This window comes from Bubalus bubalis, chromosome 5 (genome assembly GCF_019923935.1).
Source record: "Bubalus bubalis isolate 160015118507 breed Murrah chromosome 5, NDDB_SH_1, whole genome shotgun sequence".
NCBI classification, from domain to species: domain Eukaryota; kingdom Metazoa; phylum Chordata; class Mammalia; order Artiodactyla; family Bovidae; genus Bubalus; species Bubalus bubalis.
In genome coordinates this window covers 107627571-107636176 of record NC_059161.1, presented here as the reverse complement: position 1 = coordinate 107636176, position 8606 = coordinate 107627571, and the positions used below count along the sequence as shown (strand labels likewise).

At 37.8% G+C, this 8606-nt stretch overlaps 1 pseudogene; it reads left to right on the top strand.

Annotated features, from left to right (window-relative positions):
* The first annotated feature begins 7386 nt into the window (after window positions 1-7386).
* Window positions 7387-8335, top strand: LOC112584992 (annotated as a pseudogene).
* The last annotated feature ends 271 nt before the right edge of the window (window positions 8336-8606 follow it).

The window sequence follows — 8606 nt, the reverse complement described above, 5'->3', positions numbered from 1 at the left end:
GAAAGGTCAATGAGACTATGTTCTTTGAAAAGATAAACAAAATCAATAACCCTTCTGCCAGACTTATCAAGACAAAAAAGAGATGGCTCCAAAAATAAAATAAAAATGAAAAAAGAGGCATTACCAGAAACACCACACAAATAAGAAGGATCATAAGAGATTATATGAAGCATTATATGACAATAAAATGGATAACCTAGAGGAAATGGACAAACTCCTAGAAATGTACAGTCTCCCAAGACTGAACTGAAAAGAAGTAGAATATGAACAGATCACTTGTCAGTAATGAAATTGATTCAGTATTTTTTTTAAAAGTCCAAGACCAAATGGCTTCAAAGGTGAATTCCACCAAACAATTAAAAAGAGAGAACAGCTATCTTTTTCAAACTATTCCAATAAATTTCAGAGAAAGGAGCAATTTCAAGCTCATTATTTCAGATCAGCCTCATCCTGATATAAAAACAAGACAAAAATACCACAAAATGTTTACAGGCCATTATCACTGATGAATGCAGCTGCCAAAATTCTTAAGAAAACACAGGAAAATCGATTTCACCAATACATTAAAAGGCTTATACACCATTATCAATTGGGATATATCTCAGAGATGCAAGGATGATTCAATAAATGGAAATCAATCAGTGTGATATACCACATTAACAAATTGAAATAAAAATAAAATCACCTCAATAGATGCAAAACAAATCTTTGGTGGAAGTTCAATATTTGTTTTTCATAAGTCTTTCACTAAATGGCCACAGAGGGAGGCATCTCCAAAGAGTATAATCCACATGTGAGAAACTCACTGCTGACATTATATTCTTTTTAATGGCTGAGTAATACTCCATTGTGTATATGTACCACAGCTTTCTTATATATTCAATGGTGAAAAGCAGAAAGAATTTCCTCTAAGATCAGAAATGAGACCAGGATGCTCACTATCACCACTTCAGTCCACATAGTATTGGAAGTCCTAGCCATAGAAATCAGACAAGAAAATGACATAAAGGCATCCACATTGTAAAGGAAGAGCTAAAACTTGTACTCTTTGCACACATGATTGTAGAAAAAATAGAATCCTACAGAAACCACCAAAAACCATTAGTACTCATTCATAAATTCAGTAAATGTCCAGGAAACAAAACTGAACACACAGCAATTTGTTGCATCTCTCTAAAGTAGTTAACTATCAGAAAGATAGTTTGAGAGAATAATCAAATGTACAATTGCATTAAAAAGAATAAAATACCCAGGAATAAACATAACTGAGGAGGTGAATGACCCATGCTCAGAAAATGATGACACTGATGAAAGAAATTTAAGATTGCACTAAGAAATGGAAAGATATACCTTGCTCATGGTTTGGCAAAATTAGTATTATTAAAGTGACCATACTACCCAAAGAAATTTCTTGCAATCCTTACAATAGCATTTTTCATAGAACTTAAACAAATAATGCTAAAACTTGTATGAAAACACACACACACACAAAACAAATAGCTTTGGTTCAGTTGCTCACTCATGTTCCACTCTGTGACCCCATGAATCGCAGCACGCCAGGCCTCCCTGTCCATCACAAACTCCCGGAGTTCACCCAAACTCATGTCCATTGAGTCGGTGATGCCATCCAGCCATCTCATCCTCTGTCGTCCCCTTCTCCTCCTGCCCTCAATCCCTCCCAGCATCAGGGTCTTTTCCAATGAGTCAACTCTTCACATGAGGTGGCCAAAGTATTGGAGTTTCAGCTTTAGCATCAGTTCTTCCAATGAACACCCAGGACTGATCTCCTTTAGGATGGACTGGTTGGATCTCCTTGCAGTCCAAGGGACTCTCAAGAGTCTTCTCCAACACCACAGTTCAAAAGCATCAATTTTTCGGCTCTCAGCTTTCTTCACAGTCCAATTCTCACATTCATATATGACCACTGGGAAATACCATAGCCTTGACTAGATGGACCTTTGTTGGCAAAGTAATGTCTCTGCTTTTGAATATGCTATCTAGGTTGGTCATAACTTTCCTTCCAAGGAGTAAGTATCTTTTAATTTCATTGCTGCAATCACCATCTGCAGTGATTTTGGAGCCCCCAGAAATAAAGTCTGACACTGTTTCCACTGTTTCCCCATCTATTTCCCATGAAGTGATGGGACCAGATGCCATGATCTTCATTTTCTGAATGTTGAGTTTTAAGCCAACTTTTTAACTCTCCTCTTTCACTTTCATCAAGATAGCTTAAATAGTCTTAACAAAGAAGAGCAGATCTTGAGATATCACACTTCCTGATTTCAAACAATACTACAAAACTATAGGGATCAAAACAGCATAGTACTGGCACAAAATGTATGTCGATCAACTGGACAGAATAGAGAGTCCAAAAATGAACACACACTTGTATGTCAATGAATCTATGACATAGGAATCAAGAATACAAAGTGTGTAAAAGATTGCCTCTTCAATAAAGGGTTTTGGGAAAACTGGACAGCTACATGCAAAAGAAACTGGACAACTATCACACCACATACAAAAATAAACTCAAAATGGATTTAAAAATTAAAGGTACATAAAATTTGGAAGATAAAATCTGGAACATAAAATTTCTGGAAGAATACATAAACCAAATGCTCTTTGACATTAGAATTAGCAGTATTTCTTTGGCTATGTCTTCTTGGCCAAGAGAAATAAAAGCATAAATAAATGGAACTATTCAAACTGAAAAACTGTTTCACAGTAAAGGAAACTGGCACCAGTATGAAAAGGCAGGGCTTCCTTGGTGGCTCCGTGGTAAAGATCTGCCTGCCAATGCAGGAGACACAGGTTCGACCTCTCGTCTGGGATGACACCACATGCCACGGAACAACTAAGCCCATGTGCCACAGGTACTGTACCTGTGCTCTAAGGTCTGGGAGCTGCAGCTACTGACCCAAGTGCTGCAACTGTTGAAGCTCTCATGCCATAGAGACCCCTGATCCTCAATAAGAGATGCCACTGCAATGAAGAGTAGCCCCCACACTCTGCAACTAGAGAAAAGCTTGAACAACAGCAAGGACATGGCACAGCCACAAATAGATATCGGGAGCTGTGTTAGGCATTACTGACAAAATGGAGGCACAGCCCCCAGCCCTCTCTCCTCATTCCGCAGGCATGGACCTGGGATTAAGGAGTTAGGCCTTGTAATTCTCACTTGGCTTTTCCTCTCCTCAGCTGAGTTGACTGAAAAGGAATATTAAGGTGCTCATTGTTCTTGAGAGGAGCATGAGAAGGCAGAAAGCCTTCTGCAGCTGTGCTCAGAAAATAATTCATAAAGTTAATCATTGACATTTGTTCAAGGACGTTTACAAAAGAGTGTTCCAGGATGAGCACATAGGCCATAGCTTGAGGCCATGGGAGGGATTGCTATCTGAAGCCTATTTGTGAGGAGAATGTTTACGGCAAAGGAGTTTACTGAATTTAAGGCTTAGAAATAATTAAAACAGTTAGAAGTTAAAGATTTAAGGAATGTTGTAAAGTTAGCATATTTTACTATAGCTTATAGAAGTTAGGAATTTTTAGAGACACTATAGCTAGAAGCCTTTTTAAGAGATATTAAAAAAAAAAAGAGAGAGATAGTGAGCTTAGGATGTTAGGGGCAAACAGGATTTAGGAAGATAAATAGTAAACTGAGGAATGTAGCATGAGTTACAGTGTAATCACAAGTTACCTATAGGACACATTAGAGGAGGTAGATAATAGATGATAAGGCTGATTCTGAGAGAATCACTGAAGCAGGAACTCCATTTGAAGAGCAACAATGATTTATGGAGATAATAAATCTGGGAGGGGGGAACTGAAAATGTCAAACCTCTTGCCTAATGTTTTTGTAAAAGTATAAAAGAGAATCTTAAACTTGAAATAAACAGGCAGTCCAAGAAAAATGAGAGGCTGTCTCATTTCTACCACCGACACCGTTCATCTTTTCAGGTTGAATCCCTGGCTACTGGAGCTGGACTCCGGCAAATAAATAAATAAATAAAATTATTTAAAAAAATGAAAAGGCAGCACACTGAATGGAAGAAGATTTGCAAATGACATAGCTGATAAACAGTTGATTTACAGAATATAGAAATAACTGATAGAGGTTAATATCAAGAAAATAAATAACCCAATTTAAAAATGGGCGAAGAAACTGGATAGACATTTTTCCAAAGAAGACAAATAGATGGTCAACACACATATGGAAAGATGTTCAGCTTACTGATCTCAGGGAAAGGCTAATCAAACCCCAGTGAGATATCACTTCAACTCTCTGAATGTCCATTATCAAAAAGAAAATGGAGTATTAATAAGAATGTGAAGAGAAGGGCATGTTTGTGCACTGCTGGTGGCAATACAATGGAAAACATTATGAAGATTCCTCAAAAAATTAAATTTAGAATACATACATATTTCTGAAATGGCTTGAAGCTCTTGATGTTTAAATTAATTTTATTTTATAAATAAAAATATTTATAAAAATATAAATTCTTATATTTTTGAGAAAGCTAAAAGTTTTTTCAATATTTAATCTGTGTAAAATATATTCTAATCCATCAAAATGGTATTTTCATGGCTTCTCATCAAAGATAACTCTGACTCAATTTCTTCATTAGTTTTAGCAAAGACTTCATCATCATTTTAAGAACTGTATTTTTACTCCATAGGTTCAGTTTTCAAGTGAGTAATGGAGAACCATTGAAAATTCATGAACTAGGGAGGACCAGAGCTATGATTTCAGACCTTATTCTAGCAGCAGTGTCCATGACTAAATAAGAGGAAGCAGTTAGGAAAATGCTAGAATAATAGTGGCCATGGTAGTTCAGCATTATAGTTCAGTTTAAACATGAAACCCAGAAGTCATGTGGTGGCTGAGGGACATGGATGAAGGACATTGTGATTGTAGGTGCTGTGGCTTAGCGTAAGAGAAATGTCGAATATATTCTGGAGGGTTTCAGGCAGAAAAGAACTTGCTTTTCAGAAAGAGCCATTGAGTTTTTTCTATGTACTCTGCACTGTTCTGAGATTCATTAGCAAAATAGTAAACATGGCAGAATAAATGTTTGTCCTTAGAGAATTTACAATTTATAGAGGAACACAGGAATTAAAGGAAGAAGTCTGTTGAATGTTATAAGGGAGACCCTACTGGAATTTATGATAATATAAATAATGACAGCTGACACTTAATGACTATTCACCATATGCCGGGTACAGTGCCAACCATTTCACTTAGGTATTTTTCATTTATTAACACAACAGCCCAATGAAAGAGGTGTTCTCTTTACCATCCCTATTTTAAACATTTGAAAGGAGAGATTTAAGTAAATTGTTCCAAGTGTTGTAGTTAGTAAGAATAGAAGAAGGAAGACAAGAGTCCCAACACTCTGTCTAATTCCATAGGCCCCTGCTCTTTTCTCGAAGAAGGCAATGGCACCCCACTCCAGTATTCTTGCCTGGAAAATCCCATGGACGGAGGAGTCTGGTGGGCTGCAGTCCATGGGGTCGCTACAAGTTGGACATGACTGAGCTACTTCACTTTCACTTTTCACTTTCATGCATTGGAGGAGGAAATGGCAACCCACTCCAGAATCCTTGCCTGGAGAATCCCAGGGACGGGGGAGCCTGGTGGGCTGCCGTCTATGGGGTCGCACAGAGTCGGACACGACTGAAGCAACTTAGCAGCAACAGCAGCTGCTCTTTTCTATGGTAGAAAAGATTGGTAACTTTAGTTATTGAAATGTTACAGAAAATGACCAAGCAGGAGAATCAGGTAGAAATTTTGGGTATATATTAAGAAGATAAACACTAGAAAGGATATACAACATTACCAATAATTTCAGAAATATCAATAATTTCAGAAATGAGAGAGAACAGCAGAAATGAGTTACTTCAACATTTGAAACATTTTTGAAAAAGAAATAGAGAACTCTGGAATTAGGACCCTTGCAGAAAACGTGTCTACTTAGTAAATGGGTGTAAAGAGAGAATGAAGCAATATAGTAACTTTCCCTTCAGAGGTGAAGATAATTAGGAGGTTGAGAATATACTTTGATCCACCTAAGGGATGCACAATCCCTAGAGTAAAGTGAAAAATGAGTAAAAGAGTGAGTCCATAAAGAACTAAAAAGAGATCATGAATGGGGAACAATAATCTTATTCCCTGTTTTCATATAATCTACTCCCTGGGGAAAAGACTCAGCAAGCATCTAGCCTGTTTTTAACCAAATGCATTACATCATTACACTCACATTAAATCTTGGTGTCCAATAAAATAGCAAGTGTGAAAACAAGAGGCTTAATTTTTCTATACTGCATGAAAGAACTGAAAACGATTATCAGAGATCACAGTAGTTCACAGAGATTTCAAGGGCATATGTTGATGCCATCTCATCAGAGAATCAAAGAAATCAAGTCTTAGGAACTGGAAGTTGCATCTCCAGTATCAACTGGGTAAAGACAACTGATAAGGGAGCCAACCTTGAGGTTTTCTGAACTAAGGAGTGTGCATTTCTGAATCCAGTTTATACTAATGTATTGTCCTTTTTGAGAGGAAAGTCCAGGGACCTGATATATTCCCCCTTTTTCTCATTTTGTCCAGTTCTGTGAATGAAGTGAAACTAGTGGAAGCATCTGTTAGAGAGGGATCAGAAAATATTCAGAAACATGAGGGGAACGCAAATGACATATAAGTCAGGAAGTTTCCTATAAGTAGGTGTAACTCCCTCCTACCTGTATGGCTTTTGCTCTGTGACAAGGGGAGTAACATGTTTCTCATAGATTCCAGTTCCTTCATTTTGGTTTAGAACAGTGCTCTTGGTTCCTACCACATCAGGTCTAACCTGCATTAGAAGAAAACACCAGGCTGTTGTTAGGGTAACTGCCTCAGTTATCCTGGCGCAGGAAGAGTTCAAGTGAATGAGGAAATGTTGAGATGACAGTAGAACAATGGTATCCTAATCCATTCTTCTTCCCCTTGGATTTTCCAGGAGGTATGCTTGCGTATGACAGGACTGGGCTTCCCTCTGTTTGTGATGTACTTTGCTATATTTAGCCTATAACAGCTCTAATAATGGCATCTCTGGTGGCTCAGTTGGTAAAGAATCCACATGCAATGCGGGAGAACAGGGAACAATCCCTGGGTTGGGAAGATCCCCCAGAGGAGAGCATGGAAACCCACTCCAGTATTCTTGCCTGGGAGATTCCATTGAAAGAGGAGCCTGCCAGGCTGAAGTCCACGAGATCCCAAGAGAATTGGATAAAATTCAGTGACTAAACAAGAAAAACAACAGTGCTCTTTTGTAGGATGCAATACTGTGGAAGAGCCAAGTTGTTCTCTAATGTAACCCTTCCTCCTGTGTCCACAGATTCCCTTAGAGAATAATGGCTCCTGGAAATTATTCTTTTGAGACTGAATTTATTCTGTTGGGATTAACAGATCAACCAAATCTCCAACTCCCTCTATTCTTCCTGTTTCTAGGAATGTATACAGTCATTGTGTTGGGAAATTTGGGATTGATAATCCTAATTGCACTGAACTCACACCTACACACCCCAATGTACTTTTTCCTCTTTAACTTGTCCTTCAAAGATCTCTGTTATTCTTCTGTATTTACACCCAAAATGCTGATTAACTTCACATCAAAGAAGAATATTATTTCTTACATGGGGTGCATCACTCAGCTCTACTTCTTCTGTTTTTTTTTTGTTTTTTTGGTTTTTTTTTTGTCATTTCTGAAATCTATGTGCTGACATCAATGTCCTATGGTCATTATGTGGCCATCTGTAACCCACTTTTTTATAATGTTGTTACGCCTCCTAAAGTGTGTTCCAGGCTTATGCTTGGTTCCTACTTGATGGCATTTTCTGGTGCCATGGCTCACACTGGATGCATGCTAAGACTGACCTTCTGTGATGCAAACACCATCAACCATTATTTCTGTGATGTCCACCCTTTGCTCCAGCTCTCCTGCACAAGTACCTATGTCAATAAGCTTGTAGTTTTCATTGTGGTGGGCATCAACATCATTGTGCCCAGTTTCACAATCTTTGTCTCTTATTGTCTCATCCTCACCAACATCCTCCAAATCAAGTCCACAGAAGGCAGGTCCAAAGCCCTCAGCATCCAGTTCCCACATCATTGTTATTTCTCTGTTCTTCAGATCTTGTGAATTTATGTATCTCAAACCATCTTCTGCTGCATCTGTGGATGAGGAAAAAATTATCTTCTGTCTTTTATATGAATGTGGTTGCCATGATGAACCCCTTGATCTATAGCTTGAGAAATAAAGTTGTGAAAACTGCTCTGAGAAAAACTCTGAGTAGGAGATAATTTTGAATAGACTAGAGTATCTCTCTGTGCAGTTGGTCAAAGGTAGGAAGGTTTTGTGTTTAATCATAGTAATTTTATTGACAATATTCTTAATTCTTTTTCACCATGTGGCAAGATATCCGATACCTGAGTCATCTCTCAATTTATTTCCACTTTTTCAGAATAGGTCTCTTTTTCTTGCCCACTAGCACAATTTCCTTTCCTCATTTTCTCCTATTTATTAATATTATTCAAAAAATTATTAAATCTGTTTTTTTCTTTCAGTTTGAAT